We start from the raw sequence: 22,500 nt of genomic DNA, 5'->3' as shown, positions 1-22,500 counted from the left end.
AATATCTTTTGCATACATTTGTTATATATGGCTTGCGTTTTGAGCCAATGTAATGCACACTCTGATTGTCTAGTACATTATTTCCATTTGCATGGTACATGTATATGTCGGTAAAATTGTAAAACATCACGTGTGACAAAAATAAAAATAAAATGCCCAATTTATAATAATCTAAAAATACTTAACACTAAAATGAATCTAATTCTTTACTTGAAAATTATTCTCCAATATATTAATGCCCATGGGCCAATTACCGGCCTGCTAAAAGGTCCTAAAACAAAGCAAAAGGAAATTAAGGAAATCACTGCTTTTTTCCTGAAAATTGTAGCAACGGAAAACGATGATTGAACACTCTGAGAGTGCATTCTTTTACCCTGACGAGATAAAATTTTATGAGAATAGAGAATTCACAAAGTTATACGAAACGAATTGGTACTGGACAGGACAAAGGAGACAGCCAGGAAGAAACTGAAACTTTCTGCGATGAGCAAGAAAGTGAAGCACAACAAAGAAAACAGTCAGTGACATTTGGTTAATAAGTTAGTCAATCAAAAAATTAGTGTGAAGAAGAGAGCAGAGAGAGAGAGTGGAGCGAGGAATGCACTCTCACCAACTAAATTTTGAATGTATATATATATATGTAAAACTTATTTTTATTACCGAGAAATGGTCAGGGCAAGGACTTCTACGACCTAAATTTTTTTCTAAGTATGTAAATGCCATTTCACTGTTCATTACCGAGTAAAGCTCTAAGCATTTTTTTTTTTTTTTTTTAATTAGTACTATCTCACTTTTAGGGAACATTTCCATAAGTGTAAATACCACACTGGGGAATAACATTTCATTGGGAAAATAGGGTCCATGTACCCCCAACAAAGAGCAGTGGCATTAATAAAATGAAATAGCAAATCAAAATCGAAGTAGAGCTTTATTTGCCGACAGGGTTTACATGCATAATCGTCTACTCGACATTTCGACTACAAGCATTTCACCAAACCGAACTAACTGGACAACAACAAAATAAAACGAGGAAATCTACATTATAAACACAATATGCATATCATTACATCTGAGTATCAAACAGCAAATCCCTTCTCAATGAAGGTTGACCGAATGAAAGAAAGGATGAAAAAAAATTCGTTTAAGCTTGCTGTGTTAGAGTTTAACAATTATTCACGCTGAAGCATAGATTTGAATATCACAGTGTGTATTTTTGCCGACGGCTTAATTTACCTTTGCAGTCATTTTAGCGGCGGTAGCTTTACCAGTCTTCAACCAAATTAACCTGGAAATTCCCCCCAGCATTTGCCAAACCGAATAAATTGAACTAACAAAACGAGGAAATACTTTGTAATCACAAGATGTAAATATTCACATAGGAACGTCAAAAGTAAATTTAGCAAATCCTGTTCGCTTCGGCTTAAAATGGTTTGTTGACCTATCTTGGTTTAAGAAATTTTTGTAGTCTAGGAAGCGGTAATGTGCCAACTAACACAGAGAAAACTTCAAAACTCGCCCGGCAGTGTTTACAAATACAGTTTTTTTTTTTTTAACGTGAAAACGAAACTCGAGACAAAACTTGATTTGTTTACAATATGCAACTTACAACAACCTCCACAAAGCCACTCACGCCCCACAACATGGCTTCAAATAAGGAAGACTTTAAAAAGGATTCCTATTGAAAACAACCTTACCTCGCCGAGGCAACTTCATAATTTCCATAGCAAACGCCACAACAAACGTCACTTACCTCAAGTTGGCAATTCGATCACTTCGGCCAGTGTAAATCTTCCAGGCAGGAACTTGCAGCACAAGTTGTGAAGACTGAACCGAACTGATCTAATCTTTTCGATAGATCAACGAATCTACCACTTTTTTCCACTGTGTTTTCTGTTTTGCAATTACTCTAAACACAGAGTTCTCTAGTTCGTCACCTGATTTTAATCATGTGACTCTTCTTGCTCGGCTGCACGGCATCTCGAAGCGACGCCCGAATTAACTCGAGCAGTTCTGTAGTAGTCGGGTATTTCGTCTCTTTCTATAGTCCTCGTTAGCTTTGCTTCACGGCATTGTTCCGTATTATTTCATCCCCTTTCTCTAGTCCTTGACTCGCTATAATTCACAGCAGTGTTCAGTGCTGTTTCGCCTCCTTCCCCAGCGCTGACCTGCTCTTTTTCACGAGGCCCTGTCGGCATTTCGCAAGATTACTATGTCCCCTGTCTGAATTTCGCCACCAGCCATGTCGGCATTTCGCAAGATTACTATGTCGCCTGTCGGAATTTCGTCTCAGAGGAGTTGGGTCGGGAAATTTGACCTTGTTCAATTAAAACGAAGCTACACGTATAACACATCGTAATACCTTAGTTTATCACAAAAAGAAACCGACACAGTGCTCTCAAGTCTCACGCATTGAGCATGAGGCTCACACAAACGAATTCAATCTTGCGCTCTCACGCTGAAACTATTATTTCTCACGCATTGAAGGTTCCTTACTGTTTTAGTCCAGTACATATATAATTAAGTATCTCTTTGGATATAATTTACTCCTTGTATGCTTTGCACTTACTTCGAACACTTTTCAGCACTAGGAATTCTTATGCAGAGCCAGCATTTCTCCGGTCAGTGGGTTTAATGATTACTTTAAGGTTACTTTTAAAGCATCACATTTCGACTCAGAATGAAGGAGAAGACTTCTTAGCTACTTCAATTTTTCAAAATTTTCTAAGGGGCTGGGGGCATGCTGGGGGGCATATTGGGGACATGCTTTCTAAGGGCTTGGGCATGCTTTCGAGCGCTGAAGTTGCTAACCTCCTAGGAGATGTGGGGGCATGCTTCCCCGCGAAATTTTGAAATTTAGACGCTTGGAATTGCTATTTTCAGCCATTTTCCAGTCAGTATTTGGACCTAAAGTACAATCGAACCTATGACTATTTTTACCATGTTTATGTTTAACAACCGTTCTTTAACTCAAAATCTCAACGGCCTCAATCAGATAATCTCTCCTGTCTATAATCTTTCTTTGAATTTGGCGTAACCTTTACTTTCTGCTGAAGACGAGAAGATCTTGGCAGCTTTCCCCTGTCTCTCGTTTCCTTCCATAATGCCATTTGTTGATAATACAACTTCATATTCTTTTACTGGTGACCCACTGATAAAAATGTGAAGCAGACTTTCGAAGATCTCTTTCCTTTTTCCTTAAGCGTGTTTTTAGGCGTTTTAGGCCACTGCTCTCTTAGCTGAGAGTCAGAAAAAATACTCAGCAATGACGGACTCGATTTATTCGACGTGGACGTTTTAGCATACATGTATATATAAGAAAGCCTGTGTTTCACGACCCGTCGACATCACGCGTGAGAGAGGAAAACACATTTAAAACTCTGGAAATGCGTCTTCACTTCGACTCAGACATTTAAAACAATCACTGCATTCTCAGTTCCGAAATTCGTTGTCGGTCTATCTTGCCATTGGTGTCGCTTTCTCTGTTTTGCTAGAGTAGTCTGTCGTTCGTCGCCAATTCATAGCTCTCATGTCGCCGTTTCAAGGCCATGTCGCTTGTCGGAATTTACCCCTAACAGGGCCTCTTTCACGATCTTCTTCGCTACTTCTTTCCCTGTGAATTCTTGCTTTCTGTTTCTGTTTTATGTTTCAGTGCAACCCCATCTTAAAAACGTTAGATCAACCTCCGCTATCATTTGTTGACGTGGCAAATAGAAATGAGTTTTCTTTTCTTTAAAAATCCCGCCAAAAAAAAGATAGCATTCCTCGGATTCCCAGTTTGCGTTACCGCGAGGCTCCTCTCCCCCTCCCCGACAGTCTTTACGGACGGCGTTCGCTCGCTCGCTCGCTCGCTCGTATGGTGACGTCATAACCAAATTTTCTCGGCTTGATGGGTTTACCAAAATTTCTAAGGAATGGGGCACTGCTCAGTTCAGTCGCTAGGAGTTTCTCAGCAGCTCCATCTCTTGAACCAGCATTTTCAAGGGCCTGAATGCTTTCTTCTTCTGTGTTTGTTGGAAAAGTTTCTTTCAAAACTTGTACATCACTTCCTTCTGTAATGAAATGTAATCAGAATTATCATTTTGTTGTCATTTTGTGTCACATCAAGGCTACATTCTTTGGAGACACTAAATGAGAAAAATGCAGAAATTGGATACCTCAGTCAGTTGCGTGACTCTTTTTTGTGACAATAACTTGTAAACGTTAAGTCTTGTCCACACTTGTGGATAATAACAAGGTCCAAGCCTGTGGAACAAACATAAGTGAACAAGACAAGTGCAGTGGCATCAGAGGAGATCTGGTGACAACAGATCATATGCTTGTGCTTATTTTGTTTCATGCTGTATCACTTATTTGAAATTAAAGCTCAAGTACAAGAAAAGAACAAAATTTCTATGTATTATGCTTGTGCTTATCCCACACCGGTCACACACATTATGCTTAAGACTGTGATTATTGCACAATTGCGTACCAGCCTTTGACCTTCATATCAAGTTTCACATGAGTTTTGACTACCACCTTGACTTGTTTGGATTAAATGTTACCGAGTTTCTTCAACTACTCTTCAAAGACGAGAGAAAAATAGGGAAACCTACCAGTTTGTTGACCCGTGATTAAAGGCTCAGCGGCAGATCCAGTGGAAGCCCAAGGGCACCGATCCATTTCATTGTCGTCATTTATATCATCGACAACCAGAACTGTGCTCTCAGTTGCCTTTCCTTTTCGACATGTCCCAGAGAAACCATATGTACACAAATGCGATTCTTTGGCAGCACCTTCGAAAGTTTCGCTGTCACTTTTATCTGACTTGTTAGTATAAAACTCTTCAAGAGGTATAACGTAAAATGTTAATCGCGTGAATTCCTTGCCGATTGCTTGCTTGTAAGCTGCAAGTGAGAACTTGTCATTTGTTCCAGGAACATGAATCACTTCCCGAAAGTCCGGATATAGCAAAGCATAAGCAACGGTCTCGTCAAACGTCTGATCAAAGCTGGCATGTTTTGCCACTGCCCTCTGCATGATCTCTTCTTTGCTGGTTAGCGAATTTACTGTAATGATCTGAGTCTTCCCACGACGAAGCTTTATCACTCCATCTGTTTAGGCTGCCAAACCAACTTTTATTTCTACATTTGCCAATTTCTGTGAAGTAGTGCCCATGGAATGGCGGGATTGTTTTTTTTTTTTAAATTTTCTTCTTGGGGGGTTTAAAACCATGTTGACGTTCCTCTTCATGCTTTCCATAGAACTCTTCGAACGACTGAGTACTTTCTGACGACGACGAGTGATCAGGGGAATCCGAGTTCACTGGACTTGTAGCACGACTGGCACCTTCACTTATCTCGCGTCCCGGTCCTGATGTAGAAGGAGAACCAAGCATTCGGAAAACCTCCTCACGGACTGCTGCACGAATTTCGTCTCGTACATAATGAGACGCCATTTTGGTTGTCACCTCAAGGAAAAAGCGCGCGAATTAGAGCTTACTACGTAGGTCTCAGGCCTTCTCGTTGAAATGCGCGCGCATAGTTTATTTCCCTTTCATTTGCGGCGTTCAGTTAACTTTTGTTTGCAGTGATAATTTTGCTTTCATTTGCAGTGTGCGTTCAGTTTTTTTGCTGTGCGATTTTTTGTTTACTTAATTTGGGGTTTCATTTTGCTTTCATATGTAGTGTGCAATCCACTTTTCTTTGTAGTGTGCGTTTTGCTTTTATTTGCAGTGTGCGTTTAATTTTTTGGCGGTGTGCATGCGTTAATTATAGGAGTGCATTCCATCTTTCATTGGCAGTGCTGGTTTGACTTCATTCGTAATATCTTTGATTTAGTGTGCAGCGATATTTTTTGTTATTCTGTGTTTTTTCTGTTTTGTAAAGTTGTCCCTAATGGGCCACCGTGTAAATGAACAGAAGACTGTGACCTTAAGGAAAATGTCAGAAATGTAAGCTTATATTTGTGCATGATCCAGTCTTTCCTTCGAGCGCCTGTTTCTTCAAGAGTTCAATCCACGATCAAGCGACGAGTTTTCGAGCTAACCTAAAACCCGGGAACTGAAATAATTCATCAGAGGCTACCAATATTTGATAAAACTTCCTTTATTAAAGCTCAGAAAAACTATTGCCTTTATAACGTTTTCGGAACAGAAGGATTTCATATATAAGACTTCACAAATAGAGATTTGTTAAAGCATTTAAATGGCTTTCGATGCTAGAAAAGTTTTACAATGAAAGCTCGTGCTAAACTCTACTGTCGTCAAATCGCTAGAAAATTCTCTCTAAAATTTCCGCAATGCATTACTCACCTCGAAAGGCTGCTACAGACCAGTTTTCAAAACCCAATCTTTTTTGTTTTTTCGGCCCGACCCGTCTCCGAGTACCGAATGCCTTTGTTCAACCAGCTGATTCAACTCCTGCTCGCCTTCGCAAATTCCTTAGGTGGAGGCTCGGCAAAAAACTTTAGCTGGAAATTTGGTAGCTCACAGGAATAATATTGCTCATCTTCGGAAGAATTATTAGATTTTCCATATCTTACAAGAAAAAAAATAGGAATTATGTTTTACAGTGTCAACCAACATCGACTAAAAAAAAATTGCTAAGAAAAAGTACAAATAAACAAACTGCCGTCAGCGTGCAACCCACGGGCAAATGGATCGAGCGTATTAGTCAATCAGAACGCGCGCTTCGCGAAGGCTACGTTATAAAGATCAGTAACAGCAAATACAGATTTGCAAAATTTGCAATCAATGACTAATCGACGACTGAAAATTTAGTGACCTATCGATTACTCATCGATTACTCATTGCCCATAAGCAATAATCGATAACTAATCAACTGATTACCCATCGATTATAATTGCCTATCGATTACTCAGTGATGTCACTGATGTCACTGATGTCATCGACTAGATAACCCTGGAAACCTATACAATTATCTTTCGAGAATCAAGAACATCAGCGTTTTACGACACATTATCACAAGTCAAGCTTTGCCATAGTCAAGATACACCCAGTACACCGTATAAAAAGATGCAGCCAGCGCGACATCTCATCACATCCTTTCATATTCTGCAGACCGGACGTTTGCCTGCTAAGTGGTTCGAGCAAAAATAAAAACAAACAAGTTGAAAACCGGCAGCAGTAGCACTGGGGCAATGACAGTAAACTAATTCATCTAATAACTACTGTTTCCTGACCATTTACAAACACCCTCCAATAAGTCGTCAGTTCGCACTTCTTTTTATGCTTCTTTGTGGAGTCATCTACAACCTTAGTCCACTAAGTTTTGTTCTTCACGACATAACTCCCGATAACTCGAGTTGACCACAAGGCTAGACGAATTGACACCCATTGGGTATGATGGCAACACTCGCCATTTTGACTAGAGGAAAGTCAGTCCTTCTTCCACTTTTTCCTAGCATTTTCCATCTTGATAGTTTTGGTGTTCATAGGTCCACTTGGCTGAGCCCTGCTAATTTGTCATAAAATCATGCAAGGACGCATAAAATTCTGGCCTGAGTTTGTTGAATAGAACTATAAGTACAGCTTTTAGTGCGCGCTTCCTTACAGAGTATATTTGAAAAGGAATTACCATTGTGTTCTTTTTTGTTGTTGCCTATTTATTTTATGGTTTTAAGCTCAGCAAAAGCGAATTTTCTTTAAAGTCTGGCCTCCCATTAATTGTTAGTCTGTCCACAAACTCTCTATGTTGTCTTGAGTTCGTCTAGATCCCAAGCAAAAGTATTAACCGCTCTGGATTTGAAAAGGCTCGAACACTAGGCTCGGTCCTGAGAATGACGAAATTGCTTTGCGCCCGCTTCTTGGCCGTTATCGCGCGCCGTAAGAAAAGTAACTAGTAGCCAAAAAATAAACGTCCGTTGACAGAAAAATTAATTATAAATCAGCTGCAGGCTATAAGCCTTTGCATATCAATGTTCTTTTTCCCGATGTTACTCTGATCTAAACAAAATGAACTAAAATCGGGCCAGCGTAATATAATTAACAAGCAAACTCCCACCCCACCCCAGCCTCCCTTCCCCCAAAACTGGTCAAGAGGATGGTGGTTGGAGGATGGTTAGGACATTAGATACGACTTCTGATTGGCAGATTGCTATTCTGGGTGCAGTAGATCATCAAATCGAAGACAGAAGAGTAAAAAACGGCCTGACTTTATTAAATATAATAAAAGTACGGCGATTATTTGTGCACTTTCTTTCAGGGACAGAAATTATTACGCTTTTGCTCTTTCTTTATTTTACCGTTTTAAGATGATTCCTCAGAAATAAAAGTTGTCAAACGATTTTCTTTCAAACTTTCTCTGAATATTCCCTACCCAGAACTCTTTCAAAAAATACAATTATAAAGAAGGTCACTAATCTCTCAAAAGATATATGATGGGCCAATCTTACCCCTTTTATGCTGAATCACGTGTGTTATTTCATCGGTTCACGTTACATTTTGCGGTCGATAGAAGCGCAGTTTTTAATAATAATAATTTGCATCCTAGAGTAACGGTTTTGTGCACTCTTTTAGCAATATCTTTCTTCCTTCCGAACATATTTTTTTTAACATTTTAGTTATAGAGAATAAATTGTATACCAATTAAACGTCGGTAATAAAAAAATATAGCTCACGTGCTCGTTTAAGGGAAAACTAACCTGAAGGACATCTCTTCATGCTGTGTATGTACACGCGCTCGTGAAGTGCGCAGTAGACAGGAAAATCGTGCGCAGTAGACCCTTGCCTGCGTCTTTTTTTTTCACAGATTTTCCACTCGCAAAAGTGAATCCCTAGTGAGCCTGTTATGCTTGTAAAGTGAATCGATCAACGTTTAAAATATAAAAAGCCCAATTGTGATATCTTAAAATTCTAACTTAGCTCTTAGGTTTGGGGGAATAAAACAAAACAAATTGTCTACTCATCCTTCAACTTCGACTTGATTTCTATTTTTTTCTCCTAAGCCGAGTTTGAATTTTAATATATTTATAAACCAATTGTGTTTTTTAACCAATTGAACATACATTTTCACTTTGTTATTTTGTTTTCTTGGCGCACCTATAAACTAGCTGAGGCGTAATGTAGACTCGGGTGCTAATCAAGTCTATGGTACGCACCATTACCATGGCTAAGTGTGTTGTCCGAGTAAAATAAACTGTCTATGTCTATGTCTAATATACAGAGTACACTGGACAAAACGTTTTACAAGAAAAAAAAAACAAGCAAAGTGACGCAAATAGTTTTTTTTTTGATTTCAAGTTAAACTTTATTTTAATATTTTAATACTGTAATAATTTAATAATGTAAAAATTTCACACTTTTTCAGTTGTAAGACATCGATGCAGAACAGTTTTGTTCAGCGTACTTTCGAAATTGCAACATTGCCTAATTCTACTTAAATCGCTTTAACACCAAATCCTGATTTTTTTTTTTTAATTCGAAAAACAACACGAAGCATTTGCCATAACAGGCCAAACCGAGGGTGGGAAATGAAATTTGTTTTTACTAATATTATTATTATTATTATTATTATTATTATTATTATTATTATTATTATTATTATTATTATTATTATATATTTATTTGTTCGTTTTGTTATGTTTTGCTTGTTTGTTTGTTTGTTTTTTCGAAAAATAAGCCAGTTTGTGTGCTATGACTATCATGAGGAAGAAGACTTTTGAAAGAGTACAACACGGTTCATAGTTATTTTAAAATATGAGTTTGAGATTTCTATCGCTTAAGGGCACAGTCTGAGTCAATTATATCACGCATAAAGATCTAGAGAGAATAATCTAATTGTTTTAGCATATTACTTGTTCCAAATGTAATCTGAATTCCCTTACACACACGTAGGTACGCATAGAAGCGGCTGCCATTTTGTTAACAGACGCACACTTTTAGCCTCGCGATCCTCACTATCTACAACAGAACAGATAGCGACTAGCGTAACCAGCTAGAGAACGGCATTTATGATAGACGTTAGTAGACCTATGCGAAAACTAGATAGAAACACTGAGAAAATGCTTCGATAATTCTTTTACTAAACTCTGCTGGAAAAAAAACAAAAAAAAAAAAAACGGTTCACTTGCACTCCTACCTAGGATTTTCGTGTCTTTATACAGAGCTACTTTGACAATGTTATGACGCAATTTATCATCAAATCGAGGACAGACGCATACAAAGTTAGCCTCAGTTATGTTGACTTTTAGCGTGCTTTCTTACAGGCTAGGGCGTTTTCTGAAAGGAATTATCACGGTCTTGTTCTTCGTTGGCCTGTGTTTATTTAATTGATTTAAGGATTGCGAAAGTCTGGCAGCCCATTTGGGAGCTGATCAAGACGACAGCGAAAAGTCAAATCGTTGTTACAAACCGCGTGGTGTGCAGCAAAAGTGTTAATAGTAAATAAAAACAAAAGGTAAACGCATTGTTGCGCTGAGTTGACAAGACTCAAGGCTCACTAAACTCAAGGCTGTTGCCTCAATATTTTGAGTAACCGTACTCAAAATATAAATACAATTTTCAACTCAAAATAAAGAGTATAACATACCCATTATTTTGAGTGCGACTTATGTTGAGTAAAGTTTACTCCAATGTTAAGTAGTTGTTACTCAGATATGTGTCATTATTTCACTCGGTAAGTTCAGAATATTTATTGGTAAATCGTTAGTAATATGATGAGGAGTTTTGCTGGATCCGGGAGAAAAAGAGAATAGTTTTCAAAACCAAGACCATCTATAATCCCAAGCCAATTGTCTAAGAGTATATTTCATGTCTATTTCTGAATTGATATTAATTATTCACTGCCTTTCGAATTCTTTTACAAATATTTGTTATTTCTTGATTACTCCTCTCCAACGTAAGATTTTCAACAGCGAGTTTTCGCTAAGCACGGCTAAGACAATTTGGGCTTAACTTCAAGGACTTTTGACATCCGGCCATAGCATTCATGATCAGCCTGAGCTAGCATGGAAATCTAGAGGCAGCAGTTTGACTCATCAAGTCTCTGGGTTTCTTGGGCAAATTTGTTTGAATAATACCTGCGTGATCATGACTTGCCTGTGTGCTGGAATAGTACTGATACTACCATATGCATTGCCAGGCTTGATGGCGCTGTACTACTTTCAACTGAGAATGCCTTCGTGGCCTGACTGCCTGGCAAATATGTTGGACTAATAGTGACTGGTAGTCTTATCTTCGTAAAGAAATTTTGTAGTGACACATACTGCCATCGAGCCACGCCAGTGTGAGGAATTTTTAAGCATCACGGTACGTTCTTCTCATACTTTTAATGCGGTTTGCTTGTGTGGTAAATCTGTCCTGATAATGTCTGTGGCGGCCGATCTTCAGTTAGGTGCTTTTCTTGCAACAAGTTTGGGCACTACCAAAGCTTTTGCCTTTCTCGGCAATCCAGGAGCCCGGAAAAAAAAGAAAGAGAGAGGCTTAGCAGCCTTAACTGCAGGGTTGCAGCAGCCGCGCGGCAACCTAAAGATGTGACGTGGAAAAATGGAACGTACCAGGACGGTCGAACGATCAATGGGTCCTCTTTGTGCATTAATAAGTAGTCATGGTGGGCTTAATTTTCGTCTTTAGTCCCTATTTTAGTTTTATATTTCCCGGGATTCACTAAGGAATTAGAATTTCAGTAGTTCTTGATCGGGTTGAGTGGCACCTTCTGGTATGAATCATATCCCGGTAGCCACCAGAAGTCCTGTGCTCACTTGTATTTGAGTTGACCTTTCCTGGTCGAAAAGCTTGGTACTAACAGACTTAATTCGTCTGTTGTTGTCATTTAGTTAGACTATAGGTAAAGCCACTATGGCTATATTCGAATCTCTTTACTATTCATACCGAAAGGTAAGATAGTGATTACCTCAGTGATTAACACCGAAGAAATATGGCACGCTAGGGAATGAGACCGTTTAGTGTACAAAAGTATATTCGATGCGGAATTCTTTTTTCTGGGCTATTTGCGCCCGAAATACGATCCAAAGAAAGAAGTGTATTTTCTTTTTTGGCTTGTTTTCGTTTCGTCGCGTGGGTTACTTTAGAACTTTCTCCTGCGTCGTTGTTAGTCGTTGTCCAGAAAGGCAACCTCGTCGTATCGCGTATCCCGTGGTCCCCGTTCTCGTCAGGTGGTCTCTATATACCCCTTTAACTTCCTTTTTACTTCTGTTCATACAAGTCAGCTTTGTTTTTGTCGCCAGTCAGGTTTCCAGCTGGTGCGGTCGTATCGAGCCGTTCAACCCCCATATTCATCCCCTTGTGGTCGTTTCTAAGTGAACTGACCTGCTATGCTCGGTTTAATTCGTTTTTTGTTTTTTGTTTTTAACTTCGAAACACTATCTCGCCTTTGCTCAAACTTCAACAAAATTGTTCGCTGACGGTCTTGGTTTGTTTCCGGCGGGATTATTTTTCATGCATTTTTAGCCCTCATTCTTCATTTTAGCGCCTTAATGTGCTGTAAACCACCTCGAAATTTAATTAGAGCATTTGTTTTTGCCTTGTTATTTCAAACATATAAGCAACGCTTTTGGAACTTTTTGAAACATTGGCACCATTTGGACAACTTTAATAAATAAAATGACCACTTTTAGAGTTGTTTTGGACAACTTTTGAGAAATCATGGGGCAACTTGTGGCTGAGCCAAGTCAAAGGACCTTCAACAATGAGTGTCTGACCCAGACGACTAATGAAACGGCCATATTATATTATAAATCTTAGACGTATTATCTGTCTAAGTAGTAAAACCGACGAATTAAACTAAACTATAGAAAGCCCACGGCTCTGCACGTTTTTAGAGGAATTCGTCTCTCTTTTTTGCTTGTTTAGCTGTAGATGTATTTGAATTAGCTTATCTACCGAAAAGTTTTATACAACGGATTTAAGAAGAATCATAATGTCCAACGTCTTTTATCAGTTGTCAGTAAAGCCGACCTACAAAGGTCCCGGTCAGGTTTTGTAGGCTATTTCTCAGTTTTCAGGTCAAACTTTCGCCTGTTGTCAATTCTCTTATTTTTAGGCAATTTTTATCTGAGCTGGTTATGGCCAGCATAGGCTATAATCGGACAATATTTTCTCAGACCTTAATATGTCAGGTAACTTGTGTGTGCCGGATGTCAGAACCGACTGGCTTGTTGAAGCCATCCTTTTTTGTAGTTTTCTGGTTGGTGATGTATGAGTAGTCCAGTTAGCATTATTTAGTTCGCAGTATTTCTACATTCAGTCTGTAGCTTCGTATGGATCAATTTTGCAATATATCGTTTCAAATTACTCGAACAATAAACTTTATCACCCTCTCAATTAGTGATCCATGGAATAATGGGCGTTTTAGATATTTCACAAAACTCACCAGAACTCTAATGCATCAGTGAATTCCAGCAGTGCCCATCCCCCCCCCCCCCCGGGCAACCGCGGGGCATTTGCTCACATTGTCAGTCCCGGGGATGGGGCATTTGCAATTTTATCACGGCCGGGGGCTGGGCACATCGCGCAGAATGCCGCGACATATCCGGGACTTAAATGTAGAGTGCGCGCGAAATTTAATTATTAAAGGCTGCCGATGGTTAAACAATAAAGAAAATGACCAGAAAATGGCCGACTAAGCATACTTGTTCAGAGTTTACATGCTTCATACTTGTGTTTCGTAGTGGTTATCATAGGGCTTTTGTAGATGAGACATTGATGGAATAAAGGAGACATTTTTTGAAATCTTACGAAAAGTGGATTTAGTCGTTTTCTTTTCCTGAATTTGGTCCATTTGAGGGAAAATATTGTATGAGGAAATATTTGGAGGAAGAATTTTACTCCTTCAAAGTGCCCTTCTTAACGGTTATCATACGGCTTTGAATGTATGTTGTTAAAGGAAGCTTTATGCCAAGTTTTAACGAAAAATAATGTTTCGAAGTGGTCGTTCTGCCAACTTTCGAACCCTCGTAACGGTCTTTCAGCCTTCGTTCGCCTCGGAGACTAGAAGAACAATAGAGCGAAACTCTTTTGAATTTCCCGGCAGAATATTAATATATGCCAAGCTCCGCCTCCACAAACAATAGGACACACGCCGACGCTATAAGGCATTGAAATTGAGAGGTGATAAAATGTATCACTTAACCATCGTATTTAAAGTAACGCTTTGCGCGAGTTGCAATAAACGAATTTTCAGCTTGTCATCTGTGCAAGAAATGCAGCGCGTTGATCGGGAGCTCTTTTTAGGGCTCATTGAACCCCCGGTTAACCCCGCTTTCTTGCACATGTCAGGCAAAAATGATCTCAGAGAGATAAAAGAGTTAAAGGAAGCGAAGCAGAGTACTTCATCCTCAGCTGGTCTCAAAGAGATCATTTTTGATTTTCGTTGAAAAAAAGATCTCAGAGTGTTCGGAACGTCGTTTTAACATCACTTTACATGTAATTTCATCAACATAAGAAGTGTTCGGACGGCTCCCAGGTGTTTTCAGTTAAAGGATAAGTCTTCCACTGAATAAAATACTCTGCCTTGCCCCCTTGATTTCGTTGAGAGACTATGCGCTCAACTTCATAAATACCCATAACAACGGGCTTTTGCTTTGGTCGGTACTTATAACTGAGGCGACGATCATAAGCGTCATCAAATAGTGATGCCTAAAAGCCGAGCTGCTGTCTCGTACGCTTTGACATGTTACTCCAAAGAGGATTCTAATAACTAAATACTCGAACCTGAGCCTTTTAAATGTTTTGATCAATTAAAACGGTTCCAATTTTGAATAATTATCTCACACATGCAGTGGAGAACAATGTTCACTCAGGCGTAAGACGCGCTGCGTGCCTTTGCTTTTTTGTTCGGCTCTGGATTTCAAACAGAAATGTCATTTATTTTCCTCTTCACCTTTCGAATAGATAAAGACCTGTGTTGTCTTTTAAGTCCTCGATCAACGACAGACTACGTAAACCGATCGAGTAAAAGACTACGTCTGGTGAACTGCTTTGACCGGTCGAGTAAAAGAGGACAACGATAAAGTAGAAGAAAGTTTTATGCGCACCGTTCTTTCCATTTGGCAACGCTTTGGAAGAAGAATTTTTTGTGGGAGAACTTTTGGCTCCCGCGCTCAAACCATTTCGGGTGTGACATATTAACAAAAAAAGTGAGAATGTCGCTGCACACGACTTTGTTGACAAAAGTCTTTGTGAAGAGCGCAGGCCGCCTTTAAATTAGAGCGCTTTTGTTAGCTTATTACACCTTGGGATGTACTTCACACATCAGACCGTTTGATTGACAGCCGCCGATTCATTGACGAGAGCAGTCGGAATTCCGACAGCTAATATTTGAAATTATTATTCCGCGCGCATTGCAAAACTGAGCACTGCAAGTATATGTCGCGAAAGACAATAGAATTCTGCGCGATGATTTGCGTACCCCGGGGCGACCCCCGGGCATTTGACAAACGTGTTTTCGAAAGTGCCGTGGATGAGTTCATCGGGAAACACGAGGCGTTTGTTAAGCAATGACTTTTCCGTCAGGGATTAGGGAAACTTGTAGATGTTTTAAAGGTGTGTTTTCTTAATTTTAGATATTTCTCCATTACTTGTAAGCATATAAGTATAAGCGACAAGGTGAACTATATTTTGTTTATCACAAAACAATCACTGACGTGAACACGACTATTTTGCATTTCGCATTCAAAACTAGCCTAGCATTTTTTAAATTCATGAAAGTGGACTTAAAATACTTAAGGTTTGCGAATTCAAATGATGCGATCTTCAAGAAAGATCTTGCGAGCTTAAAATTAAATGCATCATCATTTAAAATGTCTTGATTCCTCACATAAAAAGTAGCCTGCGAAAACAGGCACCTATCATAGCTCGCGGCTGGAGGCACGTCCGCCGCGAGCCCAGCTATGTTCTAGTAAACTGTTAAAAACAAATATAAAGAAATAAATATAATCAGAATCAACTAACACGTACTGTTGTCCTTGAAGTCTTACCGTTGCATTAAAGTACTGAACAGTTGAACATTTTATTCACTGATTAATAAGAAAAACTGCAGAGGTGTTGGAAGGCAACGATCCCGGGGGCGGGGCATTTGCCCTCTTTCTTCGTCCCCACCTCGGGGCATTTAGACAGCTTATGTGTCCCCACCGCGGGGAATTTGGCCATGTATTAAAAAAAAAAATGCTAATGCCCGGGGAATAGCCCGGGGAGGGGGGCGGGGGGGAGGTGGGCACTGCTGGAATTGACTGACGCTTAAGCGTGAATGAACTTCTCTAATTAACGGAAAAGGAAATGTGATTGGGGTGGGGAGGGCGTAAGGTGGAGAGGGTAAAATTGTCGTCGTCGGGCCTTCACAATTCGACACCTGTCGACTCAGAAGTCGAGTCTAGTAATGTTACGTTCAATGCATGTGCAGAGAAAATAAAACTATACCTTATGCAAACAAATAAGGTGCCCATGCAATGTATACCTCCTTCTATGAAAGTGTTTTGAAAAGTGAAACAAGTGCAGTGATTCAAGAATATCGCAGCTGAAATTTACGAAATTTTAGGAATGTCATGAGAATAAACCCGAGGTTAAGATATTGAAAATATAATTTTGTGTTGAAAATTTGTAACGTGCATGTCTTATTAACCAAGGGCGAGTTCTGCACTGGGAGAATATCGGCCCGAGGTCTTGAAGATACAGACCGAGCGTAGCAAGGTCAAGCAGAGGGCCAATATCGTCTAAGTACGGTCTGATCAAGTATGGTTAATACGATATTTATTACACGAGTGAAAAAAAAAAAAAACTGTTACGAACACGAACCGATCAAGGGCGCAATTGTGATTGGGAGCTGAGCAGAAGAAAACTTATGTGTTATGCTAAACAAAGCAAAAGGGAAAGCTGGAGAGTTGAATGAAAAAGATAAGGAATCTGCTATGTGAAAGCAAGTTCTTTCTGAAACGTAAGCCATAAAACTACCAGAAAATGTCAGTCGTGCGGGATCATTCGGGACAGTTCCCGGTCCAGTATTGGGAGGATGTTGGACCGGCAGTAGAGCAATATCTGATTGGTTGATTTTTGTTATTTAATCTTTGAACTACTTTAGTCGTGTAATAAAATACAAAATTATGTTTCAATCAAACCGAATAAAGAGCCTTCCGCTAAACGTCAAAACTAGCCAAAAACACCACCAAAACAGCACTAGCCGCATGTTCGTGGCTAATAACATTTCTGCACTTTTATGTGTGTCATATCAGTCTCTATTACCTGCAGTTTTGCTCCAAAACTACTCAACGATATGAAAGTCATGATAGGACAGATAATCTGACGTTGTTTCACCATATTCCATTTTATATCTCAGAACATATATAAAACAATAGAAGAGCTAGATTAGTTGATTGAAGACATTTACTTACTACTCAGACTTTCATGCTTTTTCCGAAGCAATCATCAGGCAACTCTGTGTAGCAAGTAAATGTCTTGGACCAACTAATCCAGCTCTTTACTTCTACTGTTATACATTGCTTTAGTCTAACTACTAAGCACTGTAATAGCCGATGAGGACCTTTTTCTTTCTAAGAATATTCAAGATAATAATTTCAGCAGAAAATCGGCAGAAAAAATAAAAATATTCAGCCTCGCCCTGAAAACAACATTGTTACATCAATAAAACTACACACGCACGCCAAACACAAACATGCGAGTAAACCTGTGAAGTGTAAGCCAAGCCGGGAGAGAACCCGTGCTACATGAATGTTTAGCTGGCGCCACAGGCGGCCCAGACGTTGAATACGATTAATACGTGACATTATGCTATTGGCGATTGCGTTACAATTTTAGCCGTTTATAAGACAATGTATGAGAACGCTTCGAAAATTACTCTAAATGCTACGTGTAGAGAACAATTTGAATAAAATGGCTTACCTTGTGTTTGCATTGCGTTATTTTGATGTCTCTGGGTTCCTGGAGGTGGTTTAGAGCCATTTATTCGGGTTTTACTTTCTGGCGGTTTGCTTCCCCTGAAGAGAAACGAAAGGCGGGCGACCCACTGGCCCGACGGCCCGCACTCAAAGCTCCGTTAATTCCACAAAAATGGTCTAATCTCGTCAAAATTGCCTCGTGGCACCATCGATAACTCTTCTTCCCATTCGCTTTCTCCAAAGGTTCCAAAGTGTATCTTAACCGCCCGAGAATCGCTGGTTTTCAAGCTCTTGCTTTCCATTTCTGCTCCGTCTCGATCCGTAACCGATTATTTTTAACTTTATTTATCTTGGGCACAGAATTTGAATTTCTAGCTTAACGACCTCGCCATCGTGACAAAGTCGCCTCCAACCGTCGAGAGGCACGGGGCATTGGTCAGTTACTCGTTGCCATCTCTCGCTGCAGTTAACAGTGCTTTTAGGCGCTAAATTCAGCTGAACATTGTTTGCTCCTTGTATATTTGCAGTTAACAGTGCTTTTAGGCGCTAATTAACAATTAGACCGGTAGCCCGCAAGGGCTACGGGTCAATAGCCCATTCGGCTTCGCCTCATGGGCTATTGACCCGTGGCCCTTGAGGGCGAAAGGTCTAATTGTTTTAGTTGGGACAGAAAAGGTAATAATAAAGTCAGCAAATACAAGTTGAAGAAATATTTATTTGGGAATAAAACGAAAGAAAGCGTCACGCTCGATGGCGCCAATTTCGCTACTCGATGACTATTACTAATAGTCCCCTAGTAGCGTAGCCAATCAAAATGCGGGATTTCCATTAGTCCACTAGTTGGGTGATACTAATTTCAGTTAACATCGCGGCACGGTGCAATTTGCATGATCAAACAATGTAGCATTTAGAGTAATTTTCGAAGCATGCTCATACATTGTCTTATAAACGGCTAAAATTGTAACGCAACCGCCAACAGCATAATGTCACGTATTAATCGTATTCAACGTCTCGGTCGCCTGTGCTGGCGCGTACAAACGAAAGCCATGCTATATACAGCTCCTTCTACCAGCGTGTGCAGAAATTTAAAGAGATATATACGTTTTTTAGGGAAATGCATTATGCTAGCTATTTGTAGCAGAAGACAAGAAAACTCGACGCGTATGCTTGTGTATGGCTTCTTCTAGAAATGATCTTTAGCATGGAATATATATATAGCAACGATCCCCCCAGGGAGTCGGAGGTGGGGGCTGAGTAGCATGTGAAAAAGGCGGGCGCGGTTGGTCCTTTTTGCAGTAACCCCTAAACGACACGCATCGGTTTTTTATTATCATTTTGAGGATGTGGTTCTGTCAAACCAAGGTTCGATCTGCTTTAGAATGTTATTCGAAGTAAACATATTTCGTCGTACTTAAAGCGAGTTGCGACAAAGATAATGCACTCGTGTTTTCCTCGCTCTAGCTTACGCGAGTGTAATGTGGGTTGAGGCATATATATCAAATATACTGGTTCATCTGTTTTCTTAAGCATCTCATCGTTAAAGAAAAAAGAAAACAAAACAAAAACTTAAACAAAAAGAACGCAGAATTAAACAAAAGCATTGATTCGGATAATAAAAGATTCGAAAGCGCAAGCAAATGTTGTTATCCAGAAACAATTATTTTACATGAAAACAACAAGGATTTCTTGCTAGAATTTCTTGCGATTTCAAAATCCTATGCTGTTAGTTTGGCAAGTTCTATTAAATGGAAACTTAAAGAGGAAATATTTACCCTACATGCATTTTTTGCGATTTTAAAGTCCTTGGCTGTTATCCTCGGGAGTTCTATGAAATGGAAACTTAAAAGAAAAATGTTTTATTCACTTTCAAATGCCTTCTTGAGTATACAGGGGCAATTGAATGGCTTTTTCTTTTCTTTGCGTATTTCCGGAATTTTAATATTTTTTGGATATTATCTTTGCCAGTTTTTCGAAAATGAAAAAATGAAAATGTTCTTCACCGATTTTGATCACTAAATTCCAAAAAAAAAAAAGCACAAAAAAAAAAAAAAAAAAAGAGTGCCCTCAACCTTCGGCCTGTGGCCGTAGTCAATGCCTCCGGCACGTTTTACTGGATATGGACATTAAAATGAGGTCAAAACAAGGTAGAACATTACTCTTTTAGTCAGTTTATTATTTTATTCGTTTATGAAATAGGAAACAGTTCCTATTTCCTATCGTGTTGTAGACACAAAAGTGGAACTGTGGGAGAACGAGAAATTGTTACACTTGCATCATGTAAGCGGTTCAAAATGCGACCAGGCAGTGAATAAAAAAAGAAAACCTCGCTTTGATGCAGCAGAAGAAGGTTGAATTCGCAAAAACTGTCGGAATGTGCTGTTAGTTAAGTGACTGGTTCCTGGTTTGTTTTAGGCTGTCTAAGGCCGCCAACCGTCTGCCAGTTTTAGTCACTATTATTCGTAAATACTAATCGTACTTTCTGATACGCTTTTGTTAGCATATCAGGAGAGTTTGGTCGAACCATGGTTCGTAGTCTCTATTTTGCCTTAAGTTTATCTAGATCCCAAGCAAAAGTATTATTAACCACTGGGGATTTGAAAAAGCTCTGCCCTGAGAAAAAAAGAAATCGCTTTGCGCCCGCTTCGCAACCGGTATTGCGCGCTGTAAGAAAAATAACCAAAAAATAAACGTCTCTGGACAGACAAATTAATTGTAAATTGGCTGCAGGCTAAAAGGCATATCAATGTTATTTTTCCCATTGTTACTCTGATCTGAACAAAATGAACTAAAACCAGGACAAACAAGGAAGCTCTCCCACCCTACCCACCCCCCCTTCTAATCCCATAACCGGTCAAGAGGATGATGATTGGACTCGGATGGTTGATAAAATCATCGTTTGTTGTTTCCTCTACGAGGACACATCAAGATTATTTGTCATAAACAAAAAATATATATATTGTATGCGGTTACTATCAAATGAGTTTTCTAGTAATCGCTCTGAGAAAGCAAAAGGGGGTTGAATTAGCAAAAGTTGTTGGCATGTGCCGGTGTGCTGTGTGGTAAAGTGATTGATAATCAGATTTCTTCTGAGCTGTCTAAGGCCGCCATCTGTTAACCAGTTTTGGTCACCATTTTTACGCTTTGGTGGCATGCATATCAGGCGAGTTTCGTCGACCCATGTTTCGAAGTGTCTCCAAAATACCCGTGGTGACCGAGGCCAAACAAGCCTGATGTGTTGTCGAAGCATACAAAAAGGTGGGATTATGAATTTACCGTACTGAAAATTCGGCCGAGTTGCCATAAAAACGTGGCCATATCTTGTCAGTGGCTTCATATCGCACGGTGTCAGGACATCAGGTACGGCTTCTGATTAGCAGATGGCTATTCTGGGTGCAGTAGATCATCAAATCGAAAACAGAATGGTAAAAAACGGCCTGAGTTTATTGAATATAATAGAAGTACGGCGATTATTGCATGCGCGCTTTCTTTTACGGGCAGAAATTATTACGCTTTTATTCTTTGTTTATTTTACCGTTTTAGAGCACCTTTTTATCGTGACCCAGTGAGAGGTGGCACATGGTCCAAAAAACGACTACCCTGATATTTCGCTCAAAGATACCCCATGATGAATTAATAAACGTGGTATAATTTTTTTGCTTAGATCTACTTTAGTTTTCCCGAAAATTCGGAAAAAATTGTACAAGATGCCGACCATGCACTTCAAAAATGGTGGACATTAGCGCGCCGAGTATCAGGCCAAGAACTTCGCTCCTGAAAAGTGCAAAAGCAAGTTCACTTTTCTTCTATTTGTATATATATGTGTGGGAGGTATTGGCAAATTATTTAAGCCAAAAACAAGAATTTCCCGTCTAATTTTGAATTCACGGCTCGTGTTTAAAAATCACCAATTAATGGTTTTAATTTCTAATTTTGGAGCATTTTTTCAAGGCACGTTTTTCCTATGCGGTATAGCTCCGAATCACTTGTGATTAAAGTCGTGATTAGTGGAGATGTTCTTCTTATCAAGGATATAAATATTAGTTTGGGGCTTTTAATTACCGCACGGAAAATACACCCTATATTTCGGAAGAATCTCTACCTCGAGGTGTCAACAACTACAAATAATCGAATTAGAGTTTCTGTTGCCGAACCTCAAATTAAAAGCAAATCTTAGTTCTTAACATCCTATTAAATAAAAATCAATACTGATAAGCTCAGCTTGTGAATCCAGTGGCTTTAGATGGGGTTTATCCCCATTTTCTGTTCATAATAATCGTCTTATAAATTTTCCGTTCAACAGTATTTACCGCAGGAGTAACCGATGTGAACAGTACCTGGATGGCTCTTGTAGAAACATCGCAATTCTTGGCAGTATCAAGCATTTCTTAACTTCTATCCTTCTATAACGTTCAAGGGAGCTTGAAACAAGTAAATTCTAACCATGTTAGTGCTCGAAACGAGCAAAATTACCGAATCCCGTGCTAACATGTTCAATACATGTATTGTTTGTACGTCACGCAATGGCATGCCACACGCCTTTTGAGGAAGCCCGCGAAAATGGAACTTTGAGGGGTGCTATATTTTGCGGAAAAGCCAATAGTTTGGTTTTGTTTGTTTGTTTGTTTCTTTTTTAGCACCGTTTATTTTATATAGCAT

General features: G+C 39.4%; 1 protein-coding gene and 1 long non-coding RNA gene across 14 annotated transcripts in view; both read right to left on the bottom strand.

Annotated features, from left to right (window-relative positions):
* The window catches only part of LOC149098978 (uncharacterized), a 13,530-nt gene extending 10,521 nt beyond the window's left edge, over window positions 1-3,009 (bottom strand). For 4 of the 13 annotated variants that reach the window (XM_089277665.1, XM_089277670.1, XM_089277667.1 and 1 more), the window contains exon 1: window positions 1,695-2,999. The gene's annotated coding sequence lies outside the window, so the exon portion shown is untranslated. Of the gene's footprint in view, window positions 1-1,694 lie in introns of all 13 variants that reach the window. The other 9 variants (XM_089277666.1, XM_089277668.1, XM_089277669.1 and 6 more) reach the window with 5 other exon arrangements.
* A 9,376-nt stretch (window positions 3,010-12,385) lies between these two features.
* Window positions 12,386-22,500, bottom strand: part of LOC149098977 (uncharacterized) — a 14,724-nt gene continuing 4,609 nt past the window's right edge. Inside the window, exon 2 of the long non-coding RNA XR_016203684.1 lies at window positions 12,386-12,588. This is a non-coding gene — a long non-coding RNA (uncharacterized LOC149098977). The remainder of the gene's footprint in view (window positions 12,589-22,500) is intronic.

Source organism: Orbicella faveolata, unplaced genomic scaffold (genome assembly GCF_042242905.1).
Source record: "Orbicella faveolata isolate gen_17 unplaced genomic scaffold, um_ofav_v1 contig_46, whole genome shotgun sequence".
NCBI lineage: Eukaryota > Metazoa > Cnidaria > Anthozoa > Scleractinia > Merulinidae > Orbicella > Orbicella faveolata.
Note: the sequence above shows the minus strand (reverse complement) of the source record. Positions and strands in the feature narration are given on the sequence as shown.